The 20,868-nt window shown below is 45.6% G+C and overlaps 1 protein-coding gene and 1 long non-coding RNA gene across 2 annotated transcripts in view; one reads left to right on the top strand and one right to left on the bottom strand.

Annotated features, from left to right (window-relative positions):
- The window catches only part of EIF2AK2 (eukaryotic translation initiation factor 2 alpha kinase 2), a 54,419-nt gene extending 46,862 nt beyond the window's left edge, over positions 1-7,557 (bottom strand). The window contains 1 exon segment of the mRNA XM_033176025.1: positions 7,410-7,557. The gene's annotated coding sequence lies outside the window, so the exon portion shown is untranslated.
- On the top strand, positions 6,659-17,577 carry LOC117062470. Its single transcript, XR_004428393.1, has 3 exons — positions 6,659-6,773; positions 9,753-9,824; positions 17,342-17,577. It is a non-coding gene; the product is annotated as an uncharacterized LOC117062470 (long non-coding RNA).
- The last annotated feature ends 3,291 nt before the right edge of the window (positions 17,578-20,868 follow it).

Raw genomic sequence — 20,868 nt, 5'->3', positions numbered from 1 at the left:
TTTTTTCTACATTTACAACTGATCTTAAGAGTTTTTAATATTTTAGCAGAATTTTAAAGGTCATGGAACAATCATCATTTTCCCCATTGATTATTAAGGTTGCTTTGCACGGCCATTTTTCTGGTCCCACAGTACCACGCAATATGAGGACCGCTTGTAGCTGGGAGCAATGCGTGCTTCAGGGAAAACTGATTTTCATAGAACTGACTAGTTGAGTGCTAAACTATTTTGGAAACGCTCTACATATCTAAGTGCTAAAATATATTTCTCTTCTCCCCAATGATTCTTCAAATAAAAAAGTTTTAATACTAAAAAAAAATAAGTGTATGAAATCATGAAGGATTTAACTGTATGGACATAGATTTCCCTATGACATCTCAAAAATCTCCCCTCTGAATTTTGCAGAAATCAATTTTAGGACAATTTAACCACTGAGTAAATTAAGACCTCTGTTGATAGGTCTCACTGGACCAAGTCTATAGCAATGATTTAAATTATCTACAAAATTTAGAGGATATAAAATATAAATGTACAAGCCAAAACTATAAAACTCTTCGAAGAAAATACGGGTAGATCTTCATGACTTTGGATTTGGTGATAAAATGTTAGATATCACAGCAAGAGCACAAGCAACAAAAGAAAACAGAGATAAATTGGGCTTCATCAAAATTAAAAACTTTTTTGTATCAAAGGACACTATGAAGAAAATAAAATGACAATCTACAGAAAAGAATATTTGCAAATCATATATCTGATGAGGGTCTAGTAGCCAGATAGATAAAAATTCTTACAGCTCAACACAAAAAGACAAACCACCCAATTAAAAAATAGGCAAAGGGACTTGAACAGACATCTCTCCAAAGAAAATATGTAAATGGCCAATAAGCACATGAAAAGATACTCAACATCATGGGTCATTAAAGAAATGGAATTCAAAACCACAACTAAATACCGTTTCACACCCACTAGTATGGCAATAATAATAATAATCAGGAAATAATAATAAAAAAAATCAGTGTTGGTGAGGACATGGAGAAACTGGACCCCTCAAACATTGCTGATAGGAATGTAAAACAATACAGTTGCTGGGGTTCCTCTAGAAGGTAAACTTTGAATTATCATAAAACCCAGCAATTCCATTCCTAGGTATTTCAAAGACTTGGAAAACAGGTTTTCAAACAAATACTTAGACAGGAATGTACATAGCAGCACTGTTAACAATAGCCAAAAGGTGGAAACAAACCAAGTGTCCATCAATGGATAAATGGCGAACAAAATGTGAAATATAGCTACGCAGTGGAATATTATTCAGTCACAAAAGAAATGAAGTACTGATACATGCTACAACATGGATAAATCTCAAAAACATTATGCAAAATGAAAAATCCAGACATAAAAGTTCACATATATTGTATGATTCCCATTTATATGAAACTTCCAGAATAGGTAAATCCATAAAGACAGAAATCAGATCCTGTAAAACTGTTCATTCTTCTTGGAAAGCTCTTTTGATCTTCTTTATTCCAGGGCCACTCTTTCTGTTTTTTGTTTTTGAGACAGGGCCTCACTCTGTTGCCCAGGCTGCAGTGCAGTGGCATGAGCTCAGTTCACTGCATCATCTGCCTCCCAGGTTCAAGCAATCTTCCTGCTGCAGTCTCTCAAGTAGCTGGGACTATGGGACTACAGGTGCCCACCACCATGCTAAATTTTGTATTTTTGAGGTTTCCCTGTGTTGGCCAGGCCGGTCTCCAACTCCTGAGCTCCAGTATCCACCAGCCTCAGCCTCCCAAAGTGCTGGGATTACAGGTGTGGGCCACCACGCCTGGCTAGGCCACTCTTTTTAACACACCTTAATCTTTGTAGGCTCTAAATGCTGGCATGGTCCAACAAGCCTCTTCTCTTCACTCTATACTTTCTCCTTAAGGTGATTTCTTTCATGTCCATGATTTCAATGATCATCTATATGCCATTACCTCTAAAATTTACATATTCCTTATGAACCGCTTTGAGTTCCAGATCTCTCTATCCAAATTCTCCACTTGAATGTCTTGAACGAACTTTAAACTCAAAATATCCTGTACTGCATTTACGATCTTCTCCCAAGCTGGTTTGAAGTTTCCTTTCACAGGAAATGACTCCACCATCTATCCAAGTCTGAAAGCTATGAATCTGGGAGGCATCCTTGACATTTCCTCTCCCTGCCTTCTAATCTATAACTAAGTCCTATCATCAAAATCTTTCTACTTCTCAAAGATGTCTACACTTACCATCCTAGTTCAAGTCACCACCACCTCATTCCTGGATTGCTGTGAGAATCTCAGAACCAGTCCCGACAGCTACTTCAATTCCTTCTCTACCCTGCAACTATTGTGATTTTTTTTTTAATGTTTTAAAATTGTGATAAAATATACATAACATGAAATGTATTCTTTTTCAATGTATTAATTCCCTGCCTTTAAGTACATTCACAATGTTGTGTAGCTACCACCACATCCACATCCAGAACTCTTAATCTTTCCAAATAGAAAGTCTGTACCCATTAAACAGTAACTCCCCATTTCCCAGTCCTTTCAGTCTCTGCTAACCTCTTTTGTTTGTTTTTGAGACAGGGTCTCGCTCTGTTGCCCAGGCTGGAGTGCAGTGGTGTGATCACAGCTTACTGCAGCCTTAAACTCCTGGGCTCAAGCGATCCTCCCACCTCAGCCTCCCAAGTAGCTGGGACCATAGGCGTGGGAACCATGCCTGGTTAATTTTTTATATTTTCTAATCTCTTTTCTGTCTCTATAAATTTGCCTGTTCTAGGTACCTCAGATAAGTGGACTCAAACAGTATTTGTCCTTTTGTGTCTGGTTATTTCACTTAGCATAATGTCTTCAAGGTTCATCTATGTTGTAGTATATGTCAGAATTTCTTTCCTTTTCAAGACTGAATAATATTCCGTTGTGTGTATATGCTACATTTTGTTTATCCATTCGTTTATGAATGGACACTGATTATTTCAACCTTTTGGCCATCATGAATCATGCTGCTGTGAACATTGGTATAAATATATCTGTTTAAGTCCCTACTTCTGAATATTAGTGGTATATACCTATAAGTGGAATTGAATCACATGGTAATTCTGTTTAACTTTGTGATGAACCATCAAATTGTTTTCCACAGTGGCTACACCCATGTTACATTTCTACCAGCAATGCACAAGGGTTCTAATTTCTCCACATCCTCACCATCACTTGTTATTATCTGTTTTCTTTTTTAATACAGACACATCATGATCTTTTTAAAACATCAATTCAGCGGCCAGGTGCGGTGGCTCATGCCTGTAATCCCAGCACTTTGGGAGGCCAAGGCGGATGGATCACCTGAGGTCAGGAGTTCAAAACCAGCCTGACCAACATGGAGAAATCCCATTTCTACTAAAAAATACAAAATTAGCCGGGGTGGTGGCACATGCCTGTAATCCCAGCTACTCGGGAGGCTGAGGCAGGAGAATCGCTTGAACCCAGGAAGGCGGAGGTTGTGTTAAGCCGAGATCACACCATTACACTCCAGCCTGGGCAGCAAGAGCGAAACTCCATCTCAAAAAAAAAAATACACACACACACACACACATCAATTCAATCATGCAGTCTCCACAAGCCACTGAGATTGTTTTTGTCGAGGTTACCAATGGCTTCCCCATCACTAAATCCAGTAGTCCGTTCTCAGTCCTTCTCTACTCGACCTACAACCAGCATTTGATGTGTTGATGTGGTTGCACATCCTCTTCTCCCTCCTCTCCCTGTCTTGTCTTGGACTTTTAAGACACCCACTCTCCTGGTTTTCTTCGTTTGAGACAGAGTTTCACTCTTGTTGCCCAGGCTAGAGTGTGATGGTGGCATCTTGGCTCACTGCAACCTCTGCCTCCCGGTTCAAGCAATTCTCCTGCCTCAGCATTCCAAGTAGCTGGGAATACAGGCATCCACCACCACACCCGGCTAATTTTTTTGTATTTTTAGTAGAGATGGGGTTTCCCCATTGTTGGCCAGGCTGGTCTCGAACTCCTAATCTCAGATGATCCGCCCGCCTTGGCCTCCCAAAATGCTACGATTACAGACAGGCATGAGCCACAGCACCTGGCCTTGGTTTTCTTCTGTTCTCACAAGCTACTCCTTTTCTGTCTCCTTTTCTGGTTCCTCTTCAACTTCCTTTCTTCCATTTATTTTTTTTTTAAGCTTTCCTATGGTGCTAACTTCCCCTTTTCTAGATATTCCAGCATCACTGGGCCTGATCCTTAGACTTGCTCTTTTCTACTTAGACTCACTCCCCTGGTGATCACCTCCGGGTTTGTGGTTTTAAATTCCACAGACACAATGATATGGTTCTCAAAAGCATGCCTCCACCATGGACTCTCTCCTGAACTCCTAACTGCCTCCGTCCAACCTGCTCCCTGCTAAAATGCCCTTGACTCTACTCCTTCCGCTCTCTTGGCCTGGTCAATTTCTACTTCCTACAGATTTCAGCTCAAAATCCCAGACACTCCTTCCCAGGCTCTTCCACAGTGCTCATCCCCTTTGTTAAAATCGCCTATTTAATAAGCTCTATTTTCCAAAATAGAGCCTGAATTACTAGAGGTAAGGGACCAGGCTCAATAATGAATGAATGAGTACCAAAATATCTCCAGATACCCCATCCAGGACTTGTCACCTGCTTTCCTCTACATGTATAGTGCAATATCTGCATTCTCTCTGTACCTACCAGTCTCCACTCATCAATCAGGATCAACACAGCCTTCTTTGATGCTGGAGGGTCAGCTAGTATGGGCTTGCCACTCCACCTTGCCCAACCTTCATCACAGCCCTGACTGCTTTTTAAACTAATTAGTGAGTTATTTGGGGAGCAGATTCTACATTTTATTCACTCATCTGGAAGAAACCTCCATCATAATCACTAAAAAATTATATTTGTCCATCTTACTAATGCCCAGACATTACTTCGGCTATGCCTCCACTCACTTCCAGCAGACTACAGTCGCTCTGCAGGCTTAGCCCCCTCCAGGGCCAGCACATTGCTTCACATAGATCATTCCTTCAACTAGCATCTGATTAATAAATGAATAAACGGCGGGGGGCGGTGGCTCACATCTGTAATCCCAGCACTTTGGGAGGCCGAGGTGGGTGGATCACCTGGCCAACATGGGGAAACCCCGTCTTTACTAAAAACACAAAAATTAGCTGGGCATGGTGGTACGTGCCTGTAATCCCAGCTACTCAGGTGGCTGAGGGAGGAGAATCACTTGAAGCCTGGAGGCAGAATTGCAGTGAGCTGAGACTGCACCACTGCACTCCAGCCTGGGCAACAGAGCAAGACTCCATCTAAAATAAATACATAAATAAACAAATAAACTATAGGTCAAGTATTCGGGATCTCCAGGTTCAAATAAGCAAACTGAAAAACAATAGCATAATCTGCCCAAGATTCTAAATTTCTAAGTGACACCAGAGAGCCTGTCTTTTACCTTCCATCTGGCTGGCATTTTTAGTACTAAAGAAAACATGGGGCCATGTAATCCTCATGCCTGTAATCCCAGCACTTTGGGAGGCTGAGGCAGGTGGATTACCTGACATCAGGAGTTCAAGACCAGCCTGGCCAACATGATGAAATATACTAAAAATATAAAAATTAGCTTGGTGTGGTAGTGGGTGCCTATAATCCCAGCTACTCAGGAGGCTGAGGCAGGAGAATCACTTGAACCCTGGAGGCAGAAGTTGCAGTGAGCCGAGATCGAGCTACTATACTCCAGTCTGGGCGACAGAGTGAGACTCCATCTTGAAAGGAGAAAGAAAAGAACAAAGAAGGGAGAGATAGAGAGGGAAACAAGGAAACAAGGAAGGAAGAGAAGAGGAAAAAGAAAAGAAAGGAGGGAGGGAGGGAAGGAAGGAAGGAAAGAAGGAAACATGGGCAACAGGACACCTCATTATTTTGGAATTCAAAAGGGAGTTTTTGAATTACCATTCATTTAGCAAACATTTAATCAGCACCTATTATGTACTAGGTGCTGGGACTATACTAGTGAACCCTGCTATAGGTAATTGTGAAATTACCAGTGGAGGAACAACCCATAAGAAAATGTCACCGGGTGGCCGGGCGCTGTGGCTCATGGCCGGGCGCGGTGGCTCATGCCTGTAATCCCAGCACTTTGGGAGGCTGAGGTGGGGGATCACAAGGTCAGGAGTTCAAGACCAGCCTGGCCAATATGGTGAAACCCCGTCTCTACTAAAAATAAAAAAATTAGCTGGCTATGGTGGCGGACGCCTGTGGTCCCTAGCTACTCAGGAGGCTGAGGCAGGAGAATCGCTTGAACCCGGGAAGCGGAGGTTGCAGTGAGCCAAGATCGCACCACTGCACTCCAGCCTGGCGACAGAGTGAGAATCTGTCTCAAAAAAAAAAAAAAAAAAGAAAAGAAAAGAAAGAAAGAAAAGAAAAGAAAAAAGAAAATGTCATCAGGTGATAACTACTATGTTGAAAATTGAGGTAGTGGAAGGGGAACAGCAAGGGCAGAGTGGGGTTTCTTGTATATGCTGGTTGTTTGAGGACGGCTGCTCTGATAAGCTGGCATGGGAAGCAGTGCAGGATAAGGGAGGGGTTTCCCCATGCAAGTATCTGGGGGAGAAGCTTTCCAGGAAGAAGAAACAGGCAGTGCAAAGGCCTAGAGGCTGGAGGATGCTTGGCTGTGCACCAGGAACAGCAAGGAAGCTAGCATGGCCGGAGTAGGGGGTGCAGGGGCCTTGCCGGTGAGCCTTAATAAATGTTTATAGGATTCTGACGAGACAGGAAAGCTATGGGGTAGGTCTGAGCAGGGCAGAGTCTGGTTCTTACTTAAAGGAACATTCCAGTTGCTGAGGTGTGTAGAAGAGGTAGGGGGTGGAGGTTCGGGGGTGAGGAGACGGAGTGGGAACAGGAACTGAGGCCAGGCAATTGGGAAACTACTGCAACTCTCCATGCAAGAGATTTTTAGCCAGAGATTGTTCAGCCAGTCTATGAGTATTTCAGGCCTCCGTATTTTCTGTATGTCAAGCCTCTAGGCCTATTCATCTTCCACTAGACCCAGCCCCACAACTGCTGCCTAGGAAATATTCGTTACTTGCACTGATAAAAATTCTTCGCGGGAAGGAAATGGCTTTCAGCCCCCATCCCGCTCCACGATCCTTTCCCTGGATTCAGGGAGGGCCCCACACCCGGGCTGTGGGCCTCGGACTGCTCTCCCATTGCTGACCCAGCTGGGGCCAGGGGCTTCGGATCAGCGTCCGCGTCCTGAGCTGGGGACGCAGGATCGGCGGGTCCCTCCCCGGCTGGGCCCACAGCCCCTATCCCATGGCCCCCCGGCCCCCGCTCCCTGCGCTCCCTCGGCTGCCCCCAGGCCCGCTCACCTGCGCTGCGGCCGCCGGCCGGAGACCCGCGGCTTCGGGAGAACTGGCTCTCAGTTTCGTTTTCCCCTCGGACTCCGCCTTCCCTGCAGCCGCCCGGCCCCCTCTCGCACAAGCCCTCGTCTGCTACGGGATTGGGGTAAATCGGCGCTGGATCCAGAGTGCGCGCGAGAGGCACTGGCTGGCGGCACTGGCGCGGGGGCTTGGCACCCTCGTGCAGCCCCTGCGCGCCAGGACCCCGCACCCCCAACCGCCTCCCCCCCACCCCCTCGCCCCGGGGCTCCTGGGGCAGGTGGCTCTGGCTGCATTAGGTTCTGGAATCAAGGGTTCCACTTACTCTCAACACAAATATTTGGAGAGGGGTTGGGAAGATGGGTCTTAGCAGCTCCATTTTACAACAGAGGAAATTAAGTAAATGAACTTACCTAGGGGTCCAGCGGCTCGTAAGTGGGGAAGCCAGGATTCAGTTAAAGTCCAGGCCTGTAAACACCAAAGCACTCCTCCCCACTTGCCACACCGCTGCCACCTCACTTTTACAAGGCTGGGGATGAGAGGCCTGAGGGCGTAATCTCCTTCACTCTGCTCCCGCCCATCCATTCATTCATGAGCAGACACTTGTCAGCCGCTGTAAAAGCACCTGCCGGCCAGTCCTGCTGTTAAAGAGAGCCACCTGCTCCCTACAGTACCCCAGGTAGTTTCCTATATAGTCCAACACCAGTAGTCCTCGATTTACAGAAATGCTACTCACCTGAGGGACTGTGACACACTCCCAGAGTCACACAGAGTTCCACAGTCATTGGCACAGTGACTAATGAGTATTGAGGCACAGAGGAGTAGATTAACACAACTAGTAAGCAGCGGAGTTAGAATTATAACCAGGAGTCTGTACTCTCAATATCTTAGCCGGGATAAGAGAGGGAGGTGGTCCCAAGACAGACCTCAAATATACATTAAATATTATGCCTAGGCCGGTGCGGTGGCTCATGCCTGTAATCCCAGAAATTTGGGAGGCCGAGGGGGGTGGGGCAGATCACCTGAGGTCAGGAGTTCAAGACCAGCCTGGCCAACATGGCAAAACCCCATCTCTACTAAAATACACAAAAATTAGCTGGGCGTGGTGGCAGGCACCCCGTAATCCCAGCTACTCTGGAGGCTGAGGCAGGGAGAATTGCTTGAATCTGGGAGGCAGAGGTTGCAGTGAGCTGAGATCATGCCACTGCACTCCAGCCTGGGCGACAGAGTGAGACGCCATCTCAAAAAAAAAAAAAGAATATTATACCTAGGCAGACATCTACTCCAGCCTCCTTTCTCCATTCCCCTACAACCCCGCATTGCAGGGTATCAACAACTAAAATCTACACTGTAGCTCAGGTCCTGGGCATAGCTTAAGTCCCTCAAATGTAAAGCACTGGCAGGAGGTTTAGAAGGTGGACATGAGGTAGAACCATTTTTTGTGGCATTTCCAGGTAACAAGAAAACTCTGACAGTGCTGGGTGTCCATTTGTCAGCTTTGTGGGTGTTGGGGTGGCTGTGGCAGCAGCAATGGCAGTAGCAAGGACAAGTTTTTCTGACTTTTTGAGCCCCTGAACTGCCCAAGAGAGCTTAAAGAATGAAAAATGACAAGCTCAAGCATAATCAGAGGACACAAGCTTTTATGACTGCACCAGAAAACCCTCCTAGCCTCAGGGGTGATGTAAAATCTGCCTTCTCTACTGGGGAAAGATTTGGAAGGAATGATATCAGAGGGTTGGTGATGAGGTCTAGGGGAGTGATATGATATGGGTGAACCTCTTGGAATGGGCAGAGTGTGAGCATATTGGGCTCCCTGAGGAGCCCAATTCCCTACCGTCTGGGCTCCCCAGGTGCAAAGCTTGGTGCTGCAGGTACCAGAATTACAACATAACTGTTTTGAGATGGAGTCTTGCTGTGTCACCCAGGCTGGAGTGCAGTGGCACGATCTTGACTCACTATGACCTCTGCCTCCAGGGCTCAAGCAATTTCCCTGCTTCAGCCTCCCAAGTAGCTGGATTACAGTCGTGTGCCACCACACCCAGCTAATTTTTGTATTTTTAGTAGAGAAGGGGTTTCACCATATTCGCCAGCCTGGTCTGGAACTCCTCACCTCGAGTGATTCCCCCTCCTCGGCCTTCCAAAGTGCCAGGATTACAGGCGTGATCCACCGTGCCCAGCCTAGAATTACAATATAAATTTAATTTGCAGCCTCATCAGGTCTCTTCTATGAACATTGAGGGCATTGACTGTGAAAGAATGAAGCCCTGGGAATTTGGGTGGATTTGAATGAATTCAAGTGCCACTGCCCTCCTAAATTCTGCTGTGTCTCCACAGGTTTCCCACCATTGTCTGATAAGGCTGGTACAGCTTATACTGAAGAGCATGAAACAGCCACCATGCAAGGAGGTGCTGATTCTCCAAATACCGTATCTCTACCTGTGCCTTCACTCCTAGAACTAGAATCAGATGCTAATGCACTCCAAGAGGATATGGACAAGATCTGATTGAGGGGAGATGCTTTACACAACAAAAGAGCAACAGAAAGCAAGAAATAGGCATGGCAATGAGTCTAAAGATGACATGAAGAAAGTTGAAAGTTGAGGCTGAGCGGGGTGGCTCACGCTTGTAATCTCAGCACTTTGGGAGGCCGAGGCGGGCGGATCATGAAGTCAGGAGATCAAGGCCATCCTGGCCAACATGGTTAAACCCCGTCCCTACTAAAAATACAAAAATTAGCTGTGCATGGTAGCCTGTGCCTGTAATCCCAGCTACTTGGGAGGCTGAGGCAGGAGAATTGTTTGAACCAGGGAGTCAAAGGTTGCAGTGAGCCAAGATCGTGCCACTGCACTCCAACCTGGCAACAGAGCGAGAAAAAAAAAGGAAAAAAAGAAAAGAAAGTTGATGTACTGTCTCTAGTAGTGGGAGCGCTTAGCCAGTTTGCCCAGTTGGTTTACTATAATCTGAGCTCAGTGGCAGCTCACACTAAATGAAAACGTAATGCCAAGTAATGCAGATAAAGAAATCAAAAACACTTAGGGAGTCAGGAATATTGGAGTCGATTCATCTTATGCAACCTAGTCACTTACTCCATAACCATGGCCCCCAAGAAGATCCAAAGGGCCCTCCTTCAGTGGCTTGTATGGAGCCAGTGGCTGGCAATGCAGCTGATGTTCAGAGAGTTGGAAGGAATGATATCAGAGGGTTGATGATGAGGTCTAGGGAAATGATGTGTGTGAACCACTTCGAATGGGCAGAGTGTGCATATTGGGCTCCCTTGTGAATGTTCACCAAAGGCACCCACTTCTAAAGAGGCTTTTGAGAAGCAGTTGAGCAAGAAGACTTCTGTTAGCCTTTTCCCCAGCTATACCAGTGCTTGTTCTAACAAATAAAGAGGCTGTGATAGCAGGAATGGAGGATATGTGTGAGTTTATCCACATGGGCTTCTCAGCAAGGCCTTACTTACTACATAACTCTTCGTGATTATCAATACGGTTATTGACCTATAGTCAATCCCATAAGTCTAGCTCTTTTAATACTCACAGTGACTTTTAGATCAAAATGTATAATGGTAAAGCAACTAATCAGACACAGATAAAACAATCTTGTATGTATCAATTATTCTTAATTCTTTTTTTTACTAGCAGAGGAAAAATAATAACTATTATTCTTGCTTTTGGAAATTGTAGAGTGGTCCATATTTATGTTGTACCACATCTCTTGTGGCTCTTTCCCTCAAATGTTTCTGCTTTAGTAATTTGTCTTGCTTACTTATAAAATCTTCTTATCAATAGTCCCCACATGCACATTATTATAAAATCATCGCTATGGTCTGAATGTTTGTCCCCCATAAAGCTCATAAGTTAAAACCTAAACACCAATGTGATGGTATTAGGAGGTGTGGCCTTTGGGTGGTGGAACTGGTGCTCTTATAAAAGAGGCCCCAGAGATCTGCCTTGTCCCTTTCATCATATGAAATACAGCAAGAAGGCCGGGAGTGGTGGCACGTGGCTATAATTCCAGCACTTTGGGAGGCTGAGGTGGGTGGATCACTTGATGCCAGGAGTTCGAGACCATGCCAACATGGCAAAACCCAGTCTCTACTAAAAATAAAAAAATTAGCTGGGCTTGGTGGTGCATGCCTGTAGTTCCAGCTACTCCAGAGGCTATTGCAGGAGCATTGCTTGAACCTGGGAGGCGTTGCAGTGAGCTGAGATCATGCCACTGCACTCCAGCCTGGGTGACAGAGCAAGACTCTGTCTAAAAAGAAAGAAAGAAAGAGAGAGAGAGAGAGAGGGAGGGAGGGAGGGAGGGAGGGAGGGAGGAAGGAAGGAAGGAAGGAAGGAAGGAAGGAAGGAAGGAAGGAGGAAGGAAGGAAGGAAAGAAAAAAAGAAAAAAAAAAAGCCAAGCCCAGAGTCATCAAGGGCTTACAAGACACTATATTTCTTGGACCCTGGTTGCCACTCTAAGCTTGTCTCTTGTTTCTCTGCCCCTCTTTCATTCTCCTCTAGTTACATTGTCCTCCTTGTGATTTTTCAAGAATGCCAGGTATACTACTGTCTCAATGCCTTTGTACTTGCTCTTCCTTTTGCCTGGAACCTTGTCCTTTAGATACCTGCAAAACTCACAGGTCTTGTTGAAACATCACTTGCCCATGAAGCCCCCTGACTACACTATTTAAGTTCCAATCATTACTCTCACCCTGTCGTCACTCCCTATCCCCCTCATTCTGTTCTATTTCCCCTCCATGACACTTATAGCCTTTTATTATATAATACAACTTATTGATTCATTGTCTTTGTTGTCTCCTTCCTCGAACATGTAAGTGTTTGGACGAATGGAGGCAAGATGGCGCACTTCCGGGTTCTTCATCCCCCCCCCAACTTTTCCCGCGCGCGCGAAAATGCAGCCGACGCCCGGGAAGGTGCAGACCAACTGGGCATGTGCCAGGTGACGTCGATCTGAAGAGACCAAGATTTACCTGGTCGCACCTGCGGAACGCCCCCGGACACGCCCGTGCCCCGCCTATCGCCCTTCCACTCCCAGAAAAGCCGCTGCGGACGAGTGCCACGCATGGACTTCCCAGCTTCCCCACTGCGGTGGGGACTGCCGGAACTCCGTCCGAGGGCAGCATGGAGAACTCTGTGGGCCTCATTTGCCGGAGGCCAACAGACCTCTCCTTACCCACCTTCTTCCCCTGAAGCTAGGTGACCAAAATAAACTTGCAGTTTTGCTCCTACCCTTGCCTAGTCGCTGGTTCCTTTGCGCCCGTTCTGGTGGTCTTAGAAAAAAACAAATCAGTTGGTGCCAAAACCCGGGAGGAGACCCCTCCTCGGGGCCCCCAGGGCCTGGGGAGCCTCCTCCTCCTCCTCGCTCCACGCCGCAGACGGACCAGGACCTGAGACCCGCTTCCCTCACTCTCACGGCCTCTCTGGGGTAAGTGCCCTTGTCTCCTCTTTACCTTCCTCGGCCAGAAATCCTGCGCAGGTCCGGGGTCCATTTGGAGCCACCAAGTGGCTCGGGAGACCCGTTCAGGACGGAGACGTCCGCCTGAAGGTAATCTCCACTTAGGCTTCAAGAGCCTCTCGTCTGTCTCTGCTGGTTCCAAAGGACGCTTTGAAGCCAGGCAGGGATCCATTCCCATGTCCATTGGGTCCATTGTGTCGGTAAAGAGGAAACAAATGGGAAACCCCCAGTCCAAATTTCCAAAGAGCACCCCCTTGGGGTGCCTCCTAGCCAATTTAAAAACCTTACAGCTTGAACAAGACCTTAGGAGGAAGCGGTTAATTTTCCTTTCCACTGTGGCGTGGCCCCGATACAAACTAGACAATCAGTCTCAGTGGCCACCGAGGGCACCCTAGATCGCAATGTTCTGATGGACCTCAGCAATTTCTGCCAGCGGTTAGGCAAGTGGTCTGAAATTACGTACATACAAGGCTTTTGGGCCTTACGCTCTCGTCCCGACCTGTGTAGCCGGTGCTCTTCGGCCCAAGTTATGCTAGCCAAGGACGCCAGCTCACAGGAACCCGAAAAAGAGGAGTCTTCATTCCTTTCTGTTCAGCTGGAGGATCTAGGGTTTCCCTCACTTCCGCCCTATACTTCTCCTCCCTCCGCCCGGACTCCTCCTTCCTCTTCCTTACCTACTAGTAATCCACTCAGTCCCGTGCTTCCTTCGGGGCCCCCAACTGGCTGTCTTGAGTCTCCTGTCGCTGCACACACCCGCTCTAAGTGCCCTGCTGATGCCTCCACTCCTGCCCCACACCCTCCTACAGTGTTAGCGCCTTTGCGAGAGGTGGCTGGGGCGGAGGGGGTAGACAGAGTACATGTCCCTTTTTCATTGGCCGATCTTTCCAAAATTGAAAAGCGTTTAGGGGATTTCTCAGCTAATCCCACTGTTTACATAAAGGAATTTAGATATCTTTGTCAGGCTTATGACTTAACTTGGCATGACCTCCAGGTTATCCTAACCTCCACCCTAAACCCTGAGGAGCAAGAGCGCATCGTAGCGGCCGCCAGGCAACCAACTACATTTAACCAACTACATTTAACTGATGCCACCATCCCACTAGGGGAGCAAGCAGTACCCTAGGCAGACCCAGACTGGAACTACCAAGCAAACCAGCCTGGGCGCCGTAGGCGAGACATAATGGTTCAGTGTTTGTTGGCTGGTATGCAAACAGCCTCAAACAAAACTGTAAATTTTAACAATTAAAAGAAATTATACAAAATCCAGAAGAAAATCCAGCCGCATTCTTAAATAGGCTGACTGAGGTTCTAACCCAATATACCCGGTTAGATCCGGCCTCCCCCACAGGGGCCACCATTTTGGCGTCTTATTTCATTTCTCAATCAGCTCCTGACATTCGTAAGAAACTTCAAAAGGTAGAGGATGGTCCTCAGGCACCAATACAAGATCTGGTTAAATTAGCCTTTAAGGTCTATAACTCCAGAGAGGAGACGGCAAGCACGCCTCAAACAGAAGGCCCAACTCCTAGCAGCGGCTTTACAGCCCAATTGTAACCCCAGACCAGAGAGTACACACTCCGCAGACTCCAAGGCTACGAAAGGAGCCTGCTATAAGTGCGGCAAGGCAGGACACTATGCCAACAGGTGTCCGCAAGGTCCCCGAGCCCCAACGCAGCCTTGCCATAAGTGCAAGGCGTCAGGACATTGGGCCAATGAATGTCCTAAGCCTCGTCCACCAGCAACCCCCTGCCCTGCTTGCCAGCAGGGAGGACACTGGAAGTCTGATTGCCCCACCCTGAGAACAGGTGCTGCGTCTCCACGTGACCCCCTTTCCCAGGATCCTGGGAGCTCCTTCCAGCTCCTACATCTGGACGACAACGACAACTGAAGGTGCCGAGACTCGGGGACCCCCATCACCCTCGCCGAGCCGCGGGTAACTCTCCTGGTAGCGGGTAAGACAATCAATTTTTTTAATCAACAGCGAGGCTACCTATTCTGTTTTGCCGTCCTTCTCTGGACCTAGCCTTCCATCCAATATCTCTATAGTAGGAGTAAGCGGAAAGCCATCCACCCCAGGAAAAACTCCACTCCTCAGTTGCTGCCTGGCCAACAACTACTCTGCACACTCGTTCCTCATTCCCAGCTAAAGAGGGCCCCCACCGGGAACAATCAGTGGACATCAGTTCAACTTTCCCCCACTCGCCTCAAACTTACAAAACTTTCTTAACTAGTTCATGCTCCCTGACCCCTGGCGCTTAGCTCGCTTTCTCACCATCTTCTACATAAACCTATCAGACTTTCAATACATAACCCCAGACCCAGATCTACCTCCAGACAATAGTCCAGAGCAGTGGTTCTCCCATCTCCTAACCTTCATTGAACATCTCCAGTGGCAAGGGACACTCCGTGACTACACGGAAAATGAAGTCTCATTTTATACTTATATTGCTGTTTCACTCATACACTCAGACCTTTGCTAGTCCGCCTACTGTATGGCAATTTTTTTCTCATCACTGAAACTTGGCCACAAGACAGCCGAACACACTCAGTAGTACATAGCTCTGCCAGTTGTCTTCCTTAAGGCTATCAAACTTCTCTCCACAAATAGAGACCCCTTTCTCATGGCTCGCACTTATCTGCCAAAGGCTAGACTTAACCTACACTGTGAATATAACCAATCCCTCCCACTGCTTCCTCTGTGAGGCTTTAGAAGCCCCCACCAGTGACAGCCCCCACTGAAGGCTATTTTCCGTCCAACTGCCCACCTTCCTTTCCGTTTTCAACTCCAATTCATCCTGAGGTAATCATGCTCAGGCACCCAATGGAGGCCACACAGCAACCATTGAAGGCTATTTCTCATCCAAACTGCCCAATCCTTCCTTTCCGTTATTCAACTCCAAATTCATCCTGAGGTAATCATACTCAGGCACCCAATGGAGGCCACACAGCCCCCATTGAAGGCTATTTCTCGTCCAAACTGCCCAATCCTTCCTTCCCGTTATTCAACTCCAAATTCATCCTGAGGTAATCATACTCAGGCACCCAATGGAGGCCAAACAGCCCCCTTTGAAGGCTATTTCTCGTGCAACTGATCTCTCTCTAAAACTCTTAACCATACAGCCATTAACTGATCCCTCTATGTCCCCGTGTCCTTGGTCCCCAGTCTAACTTTATACAGCCAGGCAGAAGTAGCAGAGCTTTTCCAGCAACTTTCCATGCCACTACGCCACCCCCGTTAAAAAAACGGGCTGTTGTCCTCCCTCTATTTATTGGAATCAGCTGAAAGCCTGGCCTCCCTGCAGCATCGAACTACCTCAATAGCCTAAGTAGCTGCCCAAAACAGGCGAGCCCTAGACTTGCTTACAGCTGAAAAAGGAGGCACTTGTCTCTTCCTTGGAGAAGAGTGCTGCTATTATGTTAGCAAGTCAGGCCTAGCAGACACTAACATTCAAACCCTCAATAAAATAAAAAACTGAGATACAAAACCTTAACACCCCAACCTTGCCGGACCTTCCTTCTGGGTTTTGCCCATATTCCGACAAATGCTTCCATACCTCGTTCCTATACTAATACTGTGCCTTATTTTATTCTTCATCCGTACGTCCAAATGCCAACCATGGGCCCCGACCTTAACGACGCCCCTTAACAGCAGGAAGTAGCCAGACAGACCACGGCGCCCCTTTATCACTATTACCAATAAAAGGTTGGACTGTTTGGACGAACGGAGGCAAGATGGCGCACTTCCGGGTTCTTCATTCCCCCCCCCAACTTTTCCCGCGCGCGCGAAAATGCAGCCGACGCCCGGGAAGGTGCAGACCAACTGGGCATGCGCCAGGTGATGTCAATCTGAAGAGACTAAGATTTACCTGGTCGCACCTGCGGAACGCCCCCGGACACGCCCGTGCCCTGCCTATCGCCCTCCCACTCCCAGAAAAGCCGCTGCGGACGAGTGCCACGCACGGACTTCCCAGCTTCCCCACTGCGGTCGGGACTGCCGGAACTCCGTCCGAGGGCAGCATGGAGAACTCTGTGGGCCTCATTTGCCGGAGGCCAACAAACCTCTCCTTACCCACCTTCTTCCCCTGAAGCTAGGTGACCAAAATAAACTTGCAGTTTTGCTCCTACCCTTGCCTAGTCGCTGGTTCCTTTGCGCCCGTTCTGGTGGTCTTAGAAAAAAACAAATCAGTAAGGTCACATGGACAGGGATTTTTGACTGTTTTATTCACTAATTATTTCATTGTCTGGAATAGAACTGGGCCAAAACTGGGCTGCTGCCTGTTTTTGTAAATAATGCTTTATTAGTGCACAACCACATTCATTCATTTATATATTGTCTATGGCTGCTTTGACACTAAAATGAGTTGTGTTGAGTCATTGTGACAGAAACTGCATGACCAGTAAAATTGAAAATATTTACTATCTGATCCCTCACAAAAAATGTTTGCTGATCCTTGTTCTAGAATGATGACTGGCCATAGAGGAGGAGTGGAACTGGCAAGGACACTGAGAGGCAGAAGCTAATAGGGAAACAAGGAGATGTGGAATCCTACAAGCCAAGTGAAAAAAAACCTTTTTCTGGGAGGAAAGCGTAATCCACTATGTGAAATGCTGCTTAACAATGCTTGTTGAATGAATACTGGGAGACAGATGAAGGCCCCAGTGTTCCTCTCCCTGATGCTATTCCTCTTCCTCTTCTCAGCAGAGATAATCACTCATTTAAGTTATTCACATTTGTGACTTAAAGGGTATTACCTCTGTATGCATTTGTTTTAAAAAATAAAATCTTTCTATGTTTTAAACTTGGTTTTTGTATTTTTTTTTTTCTGAAAGAGGTAAAATACACATACCATAAAATTCACCATTTTAACTTTTTTTTTTTTTTGAGACAGAGTTTTGCTATTGCAGAGTTTGCTATTGTCACTCAGGCTGGAGCGTGGTGGCACAATCTCTGGAGTTTCACCCCAGAAAGAAACCTCATATCCATTAAGTAATTCTTATGTATTTTAAGACTTATTTACTTTACCATGGTCAGCCTGGGGATCAAAAATAATCATAATAAATAAAATTAAAATTAAAAAAGGTATTTACTTAATACACATAGCTCTAATTCATAAATCTCGGCTCACTCCAACCTCCACTTCCTAGGTTCAAGCAATTCTCCTGCCTCAACCTCCCAAGTAGCTGGGATTACAGGTTGCCCACCACCATGCCTGGTTAATTTTTCATATTTTTAGTAGAGATGGGGTTTCACCATACTGGGCAGGCTGGTCTCGAATACTCCTGACCTCAGGTGATCTGCCCACCTCAGCCTCCCCAAGTGCTGGGATTACAGGTGTGAGCCACCACACCCAGCCTAGCCCTTTTAAAGTATATGATTCAGGGGGACTTAGTACATTCACAATATTGTGCAACCATAACCACTATGTAGTTTCAAAACATTTCATCACCCCAGAAAGAAACCTCATATCCATTAAGTAATTCTTATGTATTTTAAGACTTATTTACTTTACCATGGTCAAACTGGGGATCAAAAATAATCATAATAAATAAAATTAAAATTAAAAAAGGTATTTACTTAAAACACATAGCTCTAATTCATTTATTTTAACTGCTGAATATTTATTTCTATTAATATTTCAAAATTTTCTTATCCATTCTTCTCAGTTTTGTTTTTAAGTTTCTCACTATTTACAAACAATGCTGCAATGAAGATTTTCCTTCATGTTGCCTTATGCAAATAAGGAAGAGTTTCTCTTAGATATATGCCCAGGAATGTAATTGCTGGATTGTGAAGTACATGCACAAATAACTTTACCAAATTTATTTCCAAAATGTATAGGAGTATACTTCTATTTCTTCTCTCTTATCCTTTGTCTCATTGTTATCATAGATTTACTTCTATATATAAGCCCCAAAATACATTGTTATTACTTTTGCTTTGAATAGATAATTATCTTTTAAAGAGATTTTAAAGACAGATTTTTTTTTTAGACAGAGTTTCACTCTGTTACCCAGGCTGGAGTGTGGAGTGCACTGGTACGGCAATCTTGGCTTACTGCAAACTCCACCCGCTGGGCTCAAGTGATTCTCTTGCCTGAGCCTCCTGAGTAGCTGGGATTACAGGTGCCCACCACCACACCTGTCCAATTTTTGTATTTTTAGTAGAGACAGGATTTCACCATGTTAGTCAGGCTGGTCTCACACTACTGACCTCAGGTGATCCACCGGCCTTGGCCTCCCAGAGTGCTGAGATTACAGGCATGAGTCACCACGCCTGGCCATGGGGAAATATGTTTTATATATACCCACACATTTGCCATTTTTGGTGCTCTTCATTCCTCTGTGTAGACCCAGATTTCCATCTGGCATCATTTTCCTTCTGTCTAAAGAACTTCTAGTATTTCCATAGTACATATCTGTTGGAAATTATTTTTTTCAGGCTTTATTTGACAGAAAAAGTATTTATCTTCTTTTCTGAGAGATATTTTTGCCTGATATCAAGTTCTAGGTTGACAAAGATTTTCTTTCAGTGTTTCAAAGATAATACTCCATCGCCTTCTATCTTGCATAGTTTCGGATGAGAAGTCTGTTGTATTTCTTACGTGTTTCTTTATATGTAACATCTTTTTCTTTAGCTGCCTCAAAGATTCCTTTTTGTCACTGGTGTTCAGCAATTGCATTAGGACGTGTTTTGATGCCATTTCATTATGTTTATTCAGCTTGGGGTTTGTTGATCTTCTTGAATCTGCAGATTTATAGTTATTTGAATTTGAACAATTTCAGTCATCATTTTTTCCATTTTTTTCTGTACCTCTTTCCTTTTCCTGATATTCCAATTACATGTAAATTTGCTTGATATTGTCCCATAAGTTACTGAAGCTCTGCTTAAGTTTTTCTGTAGTCTTTTTTTTCCTGTCTTCATTTAGAATAGTTTCTATTGTATGCCTTCAAGTTCCCTGGTGTTTTCTTCCTCTCCATCTAATCTACTGTTCTGGGAAACCTACCCAATGCCCTGGGTATTAGTCTCTCCACTTTGACTGGTGGGAACATGAACTATTTCCACCTCCGGATGAAGTCCAGGAAAATTCTTTGGCTCACTGCTTTCCAGCAAGTCTTTCCTTGTCTTGATGGAAATTTACACTGTCTTTGTAAAGTTTTATTCCATGCATACGGATATCTGCACTCAGTTAAAGATTAGAAAGATTCCCTCTGCAGATCTTTGAGGTTCTTGCTATGTTAAATTTTTAACATACAGTGCTCTTTTCCCCAGCAATCTGCTCTGAAAATCTAGCCTCTTCAGCCTGCCTGACTCCCAATATCCAACTCCAATTTTATGAGACTTTTGTATGAGGTTCCCTTTCCCTGTGCTGCAGCTTGGAAACTGCCTACAGGTAGCACGCTCAGGAAGGTGTAGGGATCAACTCACTTGTTTACTCCTTCTCAGAGATCCCAGTATTACTCTGACTGTTGTTCAATTTTCCTAATTACTACATTTTTTCTCATTATCTATTTATTTGCCATTTGGATGTCCTCTTCTATAAATTACCTGTCTATATCCTTTACACTGTTTTTTTTTTTTAAGAGACAAGGTCTTTGTTGCCCAGGCTGGAGTGCAGTGACACAATCATGGCTCACTGCAGCCTCAACCTCCTGGGCACATGCAATCCTCCTGCCTCAGTTTCCTGAGTAGCTGATACTATAGGCACACACCACCATGCCTGGTTAATTTTTTCTTTGGTAGAGATGAGGTCTTGCTATGTTTCTTCAGCTAGTCTTGAGCTCCTGGCCTTAAGTGATTCTCCCTCCTCAGCCTCCCAAAGCACTGAGATTACAGGCATAAGCCACAGCACCTGGCTACATTTTTTTTTTCCTACTAGGCTATATTTTATTTCATCTATTGATATTAGTTGTTCTTTATGTACTATAGATATTAGCTTTTTATTTAGTATTTTCTCCCCTCTCTCCCTCCCCTCCTTCCTTTCTGTCT

The sequence above is a fragment of the Trachypithecus francoisi genome, unplaced genomic scaffold, assembly GCF_009764315.1.
Source record: "Trachypithecus francoisi isolate TF-2019V2 unplaced genomic scaffold, Tfra_2.0 Lachesis_group17, whole genome shotgun sequence".
NCBI classification, from domain to species: Eukaryota; Metazoa; Chordata; class Mammalia; order Primates; family Cercopithecidae; genus Trachypithecus; species Trachypithecus francoisi.
The sequence above is the reverse complement of the archived record's forward strand: the minus strand, read 5'-3'. Positions and strand labels throughout refer to the sequence as shown.